Source organism: Chiloscyllium plagiosum, chromosome 32, assembly GCF_004010195.1.
Source record: "Chiloscyllium plagiosum isolate BGI_BamShark_2017 chromosome 32, ASM401019v2, whole genome shotgun sequence".
Classification (NCBI taxonomy): domain Eukaryota; kingdom Metazoa; phylum Chordata; class Chondrichthyes; order Orectolobiformes; family Hemiscylliidae; genus Chiloscyllium; species Chiloscyllium plagiosum.
Genome location: NC_057741.1, coordinates 41,924,558 through 41,931,948, shown reverse-complemented (window position 1 = coordinate 41,931,948; position 7,391 = coordinate 41,924,558). Strand labels below are relative to the sequence as shown.

General features: G+C 44.6%; 1 pseudogene; it reads left to right on the top strand.

The window, feature by feature from the left end:
- Positions 1 to 5,813: 5,813 nt before the first annotated feature.
- Positions 5,814 to 6,774, top strand: LOC122539267 (annotated as a pseudogene).
- Positions 6,775 to 7,391: the final 617 nt, after the last annotated feature.

The following is a 7,391-nucleotide window of genomic DNA, read 5'->3' as shown; positions in this document are numbered from 1 at the left end:
ACTAAACTGGCTGCATTATGTATCCAGTTTGTTAACTGGTATTCTTTTACTGAGGACTGATTTATAAACTCCTGATGCACACAATGTGTTTCAGGTATGACTCAGTTCTCATTAGGGGATTGTTGTTTCTCTGGCTGGTTACAGCCTCTGTGTTACTCTTGTCTCTCTTTGTCCTTTTCTCAAAAGTAAAATGATGATTTTGCAGCAGGGCTTAGCCCTTGGACTCTAGTTTTCTTTGTTTTTTTGTATGTGTCTTCACTGTTTATTTTTTTGGTGTTTGGACTGAGCCCTTGTGAAGAAATACATCTTACCAGATGAGCTGTTCCAGTGGGGAGGCCTAGCCCTGGGACTGGACTTCTGAAGATTGAACAGTTGTGTGTGTGTGTTGGGAGGTGAGCATCCTCGAGTTTGGGAGAAGATCTTTCCTTCAGGAGTGGACCAAACCCCTGTGAGTTAACTGCACCTTTACAATATACTGTGTTCCTGTGAGTGAGCCTGGCTCTCCAAGGACTGACCAGGACTCCATGGAGATTGAATACCTGTGTGCTGTGGGGTGTGCATTTGCTGCCTTCGGGAGTGGACTCTGCCCTCTGTTGTGGACTCTGCCCTCTGTTGTGGGCCCTCGGTTGTGGACTCTGTTTTTAGCAACGGACTCTGCAGTTTGGAGTGGACTCCATTTCTGACAATGCACTTTGTATACTGGAGTGGACTCTGTTCCTGGGAATGGACTCTACATTTTGAAGAGACGGTTTATGGTAATGGACTCTGTGTACCAGAAAGGGCTCTGTTTGTAGATATTGACTGTCTTGTTAGTTGGGTTTGTCACCTCCACTGTCTTGTGTCCCTGGGTCTGGCAGGCCTTACTGTGAGCTGGGAGGCTCATAAGTCATCCTGAAAGCTGTCACCCTGAGAGCCGGGGGGTGGGTAGGCCATCCTGTGAACATGAAGGTTGGTAGGCTGTCCTGAAAACTGGAGGGTGGGTAGGCCACTCTGATGCCAGTTGCCCTGAGAGCTGGAAGGTGGGTAGGCCGCTCTGAGCGCTGTTGTCCTGAGAAGGGGTGATACGGACAGGCTGTCCTAGAGGTGGTCGGAAGGTGTTAGAGCAGCCAAGAGCCAGATGGTGCGTAGGGGCAGGCTGAGATCCAAAGGGCTTGTGGGCTGCCCTGCACACTGCCGTCCCAAGGGAAGGGGACGGGCTGTCCTAGAGGTGGCCGGAAGGTGTGTCAGCGTAGTCCATTGTAGTGTTAGTGTCACTGACTGAAGTTCTGGGGCATGGGTTCACATTCCACTTGTGCAGCTTGGGTTCAGTGGGCCAGATGGCGCATCGGGGTGGGTGAGAGCCCTATTGTATGTAGGGGCAGGCCGAGATCCGGAAGGTGGGTAGGCCGTCCTCAGTGCTGTCACACTGGGCGGGTACTGGGGCGGGCTGTCCTAGAGGTGGTCGAAAGGTGTGTCAGGGCGGACTGAGAACTGGAAGGGGCATGGGGTGGACTGAGAGCCGGAAGGTGCGTAGGGGCGGGCTGCCTGAGTGGCCGGAAGGTGGGAGGGACGGGGGAGGGGCTTGCTGGGTTTCTGGGGGTCTATATTGTATGCACTGTTTCTTATGTAATTGGACTGTCTAGATGTACAAAGTCATTGTTACTGTTTGTAATGATTGAAACTGGGATTTGTGTGTCCTCATTTCCCTGAAAACTGGTTGAACGTTAGGGTTTGGAGCTTGGCTTTGCCATTCCCCTCCCTTGTAAAACTGCTGTCTCTTTGTACACAGCTGTTAATGTTAATTGTTTTGTAAACTGATGATTTGGACCGAAGGGTCTGTTTCTGAGCTGTATGTCTCTGTGACTGAATCAATACAAACATCTGGTTAAATGGTCACCCGGATCTAATGGATGTCAATGCAGGTGAAGCCGAATCAGTGACACAAAACCAGTCTGTTTTAAAAAAAAATTCACTCTGGACTTCAAACCAAGCTCGGGCCCAAGATTGATGGGGTGATATTAGTTGAAAAGGGTTCGACTTGATTGGTTCAACATTTTTCAATTAGAAAATGACTTCCTAAATGAAGTCCTAATTAAATACCCAGATGTTTTTCAGGAAGGCCTAGGGACTATCAAAGGAGCCAAGGACAGCAAAGAGGTTACCTCAGATTACAGCAGGATCTGGACCAGATGGGACAATGGGCTAAGTGGCAGATGGAGTTTAATTCAGATAAATGCGAGGTGCTGCATTTTGGGAAAGCAAATCTTAGCAGGACTTATACACTTAATGGTAAGGTCCTAGGGAGTGTTGCTGAACAAAGAGACCTTGGAGTGCAGGTTCATAGCTCCTTGAAAGTGGAATCGCAGGTAGATAGGATAGTGAAGAAGGCATTTGGTATGCTTTCCTTTTATTGGTCAGAGTATTGAGTAGAGGAGTTGGGAGGTCATGTTGCGGCTGTACAGGACATTGGTTAGGCCACTGTTGGAATATTGCGTGCAATTCTGGTCTCCTTCCTACCGGAAAGATGTTGTGAAACTTGAAAGGGTTCAGAAAAGATTTACAAGGATGTTGCCAGGGTTGGAGGATTTGAGCTACAGGGAGAGGCTGAACAGGCTGGGGCTGTTTTCCCTGAAGTGTTGGAGGCTGAGGGGTGACCTTATAGAGGTTTACGAAATTATGAGGGGCATGGATAGGATAAATAGACAAAGTCTTTTCCCTGGGGTTGGGGAGTCCAGAACTAGAGAGCATAGGTTTAGGGTGAGAGGGGAAAGATATAAAAGAGACCTAAAGGGGCAATTCTTTCATGCAGAGGGTGGTACGTGTATGGAATGAGCTGCCAGAGGATGTGGTGGAGGCTGGTACAATTGCAACATTTGAGTCATTTGGATGGGTATATGAATAGGAAGGGTTTGGAGGGATATGGGCTGGGTACTGGCAGGTGAGACTCGATTGGGTTGGGATATCTGACCAGCATGGATGGGTTGGACTGAAGGGTCTGTTTCCATGCTGTACATCTCTGACTCTCTGGACCTGAAAGTAATTCCACGATTCTGCAAAGCCAACTCAGTGACATTTACCCTGTGGGCAAAACTAGACGCAGAAATCGGAAGTCTGAAAACCAAAGGAATCATCGAACCAGTCCAGTTTGCGGAATAGGTAGCACCGGTTGTACCGATTGTGAAGCCTGACGGGTCGGTTTGCCTTTGTGGGGATTTTAAACAAACGGTAAACCACTTTTCAAAGCTGAATAAATACCCAAATCTGTCACATAGAGGATTTATATGCAAAGCTGGCAAGAGGGGCTGTCCTTTACCAAGCTGGATATGAGCCTTGCAGAATTGCAATTGCAGTTAGATAAGGATTCCCAGAAGTATGCTACAATTAATACCCTTAAGGGTTTGTACCAATATATGAGACTGCCATTTGGGACATCGTCAGCTTGTGCAATTTTTCAGCAGATGGAGAACTATCTACAAGGTCATTTATCTGGTTGTGCCAATAACAGAGAAGACCAATAAGGAGCACTTGGAGAACTTGGGCATAGTCCTTAGATGTTTTTCCCAGGCAGGTGTACAACTTAGAAGGGAAAGATATGGGTTTCAGCCACCCCCAAGTGACCTACTTGGACTACAGAGTAGACAAGACCGGGTTACAGGAACAAATTACTGCAGATGCTGGAATCTGTACTAAAAAAAAATGCTGGAAATCAATGGGTCAGGGCAGCATCTGTGGAGAGAGAGCAAGATAATGCTTTGAGTCTAGATGATTCTTCATCAGAGCTGATATAATGTGTGCAGGGATCAGCATTTTTGCATTTTGTGACCGAGTCAACCAAAATGCTGTGGGTCTGGAATCACATGTAGGCTATGGCAGATTTACTTTACTAAAGGACATTACTGAATCAGATGGGTTTTTCTGACAATCAACAATGGATTCATGGTCATCATTAGAGTCTTAATTCCAGACTTTTATTGGATTAAAATTCCACCATCTGCCATGATGGAATTTGAACCTATGACACCAGAATATTATCTAGGTTCCTGGATTAATAATCCAGTGATAATACCACTCAACCATCACCTCCCCATAATGTGTACATGTACTTAAGCAAATCAGCTGAGAACTATCAAAGAAATTAGAACAAATTTGGAGGCATTTTTTTTCTCTGATTTTATTTTCTTGACTTCAAATCCCATCCGGTTTCAAAATTTATATTCTGCCTCTATCAAATCTGGTTTCAAAGCTGAACAAATGTTGATAGAGTCAAAAAAACAGCAGATTCTGGAATCCAAAGTAGGTAGGCAAGAGGCTGGAAGAACACAGCAAGCCAGGCAGCATCAGGAGGTGGAGAAGTCAAAGTTTCAGGTGTAACCCTTCTTCAGGACCCTTAGTCATAGTGAAACTGTTGACTTCTCATAAATGCCCAACTGATTTATTCTTGTTCTTTAGTGGAACGAATCTGCCAATTGCTCAGTCACAAACTCCATGCAACTGAGGATGAATAATAAGTGCCAGCCTTGCCCTTCATTGCTGAGACAGACAAAAGATGAAGTTGTATCCACCAATTTGTCAGAAAAAATCTTTGTTGGGATTGGCCAGGATTGATGTGCATGGAGGTCCTGGAAGATTGCAAATCGTTCAGCTGGGTATTCATGTGCAGAAACCTGAACACTGGTGCAGGGGTTGCTCAATGTTGAGAATTGCTGGGATGAAGGAGAGTTTAACACGAGCCATTCAGGAGTGAAGAGAGAGAGAGATCATTTATCAAAGCTCTGCATAGCTGTCAGCTGCTGTGCTCTTGAGTGAATTGAGGTCACTGACAACTGAATTCTAATTCAAATGAGCTCTTAACACTCATTTATTTTGACCTTGCTTATCAAAATGTGTCTTATCCTTTATCAGTTACACAGGAACATAGGAACAGAAAGTGGCCATTCAGCCCCTCGAGCCTGTTCCATCATGGCTGCTCTGTGGCCTAACTCCATTCATTCACCTTTGGCCAATATCCCTTTTGCTTAATAAAAGCAAAAACTATTCAGATTTAAAATTAACAACTGATCCAGTATCCACTGCCATTTGTGGAAGAAAGTTCCAAATATTTATCACCCTTTGTGTTGTTCCACGTATAAATGAAAGGGCACCAAAAAAACGAAAAAAGGGAAAAAAATGAAATCTGAGAATAAACATTTCAAAAATAGAAAAATGAATTGTATGAATATTTTTAAATATGTAAGGAAGAGTGGGGCTAAGGTAAATGTCCCTCAGAAACCGAGACAGAAGTTACCATCAGAAAGGAGTAACAGGCTGAGGCACTGAAGACAGGCACAGTGCGTTGGTTCACAGTGAGGTGGCATGTGTCGTATAACAGAAATAAAGGGCAACCTTGTGGCTAGTAAAAACTGGAGAAAGTAAGAAAATTAATATCAACGGAAAACAAGGACTGGAGAAAGTCAAAGAGCCAAGACCTGATGGTCCAACATCCACAGGTTCTAAAAGAACGAGCTGCCGGGATGGACGATACACGAGCTGTGATTTTTCCACGATTCCCTAGCTTCCATACTAGGCAACATCCTCGTAAACCTTCTCTGCACCCTCTCCAAAGCGTCCACATCCTTTTGGTAATGTGGTAACCGGAACTGTACATAGTATTCCAAATGCAGCCGAACTAATGTCTTGTACAATTTTAGCATGACCTGCCAGCTCTTATACTCAATACCCCGTCCGATGAAGGTAAGCATGCCATACTGACTTCCTCTGTCGGGCAAACACTGACCTCATTCCATCACCAATCAATGCTGCACTGAGAGCACTCCAGAAACTCCAGTATTTACGCAATGAATCTAGTTCAACTCGTCTGTTGCCACAAAACAGTCCTTGGGGCTGCAACCTTGTCCTTGTTTGCACTGATGTTGTTTTGTCTGGCTAAATGCATCTCAGAGACTTTAAAATCCCCTGGTTTGCCTCATGAGGTTGAGAGACTGAGTGACAGTCTGGGTCACAGCAGAACAAAAGACCTCTCTGCTTCTTTTACTGATCACTAGTGGTCCTAAGTACACCGAGAGGTAAAGCATTATCAGGAGTATGTGGTTGGATAACCAGCACCCGGAAATCCTCCCTTACTTTGCCATTGGCACCAATGGGCTTCCCGCAGAGGAAGTTCGAAATTTGGAGCAGGAGAACACTCGGTACCAGGATCTTCTGCTCCGCCCACATTTGAAGACTCTTATGAAAACCTTACCAATAAGATCCTTCGTATGTATGCTTAGATAGACCAAATCATTGTTTATACATCTGTGCTGAAAGCAGATGTTGACACTTTTGCCAGGTTAGACATCATTAAAGAAGAACTGAAGGCAAAAGAGCCAAAGAAACTCTAATGGAGATTTTTTTTCCTGGACGTGAAAGGGTTAAGTCTGCAGACAAATCAAAGGAGAGCACTATTATTTGCCCTATGCCCTGGAGGGTGGAAATGTTCTGTCTACTGATTTAGTGCACTATATTGGAATTAACATTTGATTATTTAAAAGTGTGGCAGAATGAGGATGTCTCTTTGGGAGCTTGGCTGGCACCTGCAGATGTCAAATGCCTGCATGACCCACAGTTTGATACAGAGTCACGGGGGTGCAAAAACAAGTATATTGTGACACACGAACAGAGCATTGAGGATATGCTGGAAAAGCATCAGACATTCCAAAAAGAAGGGAAACTGTGTAAGGAAGAAATTAAAGTTAAATTGTCTTACATTTATGATTGGTATGTCCCACCATCCCATGCTGCCAGCGAAAAGAGTTGTAAGTTATTTTAATCCTCTCCTTCAATGTGATGTGACTGTTAGTTGTTACGAATATTTAAGGCTGGAGCAAATGGCTATCCTTTTTTATCATTCGTTCACAGCAGGAGGACATTGCTGGTCAGACCAGCATTTATTGTCCAGAGGGCAGTTAAGAGTCAACCACATTGGTGTGGGTTTGGAGTTAGTAGGCCAGACTAGGTAAGGATGGCAGTTTCCTTCCCTAAAGGACATTAATGAACCAGATGGATTTCTCCAACAATCGACAGGCAATTCTTAATTTCAGGTTATTTATTTTATCTGCCATGGTGGGATTGAAACTCTGGTTCCTAGAATGTGTCTTAGGCCTCTGCATTAGCAGTCTGGTAATTTAATACCACTAGGTCATTGACAACCTGACCCTAGTTTAATTTTCTGTACGTACTGTAGGATAGGAGTGTACAGAGTAGGAGCAAAAACAGGCCATTCACTAAAGTCATGTTTCCCACTAACCCCAAAAACCTTGATTCCACTGTCTAACAGGAATCCATCTACTTCTCTCTTGAAAATATTCAATTGCCCTGACTCCACTGCCACTGAGGGAGAAAGTTTCAAGGTTGCACAACTGTCTGAGAGAAAAAAG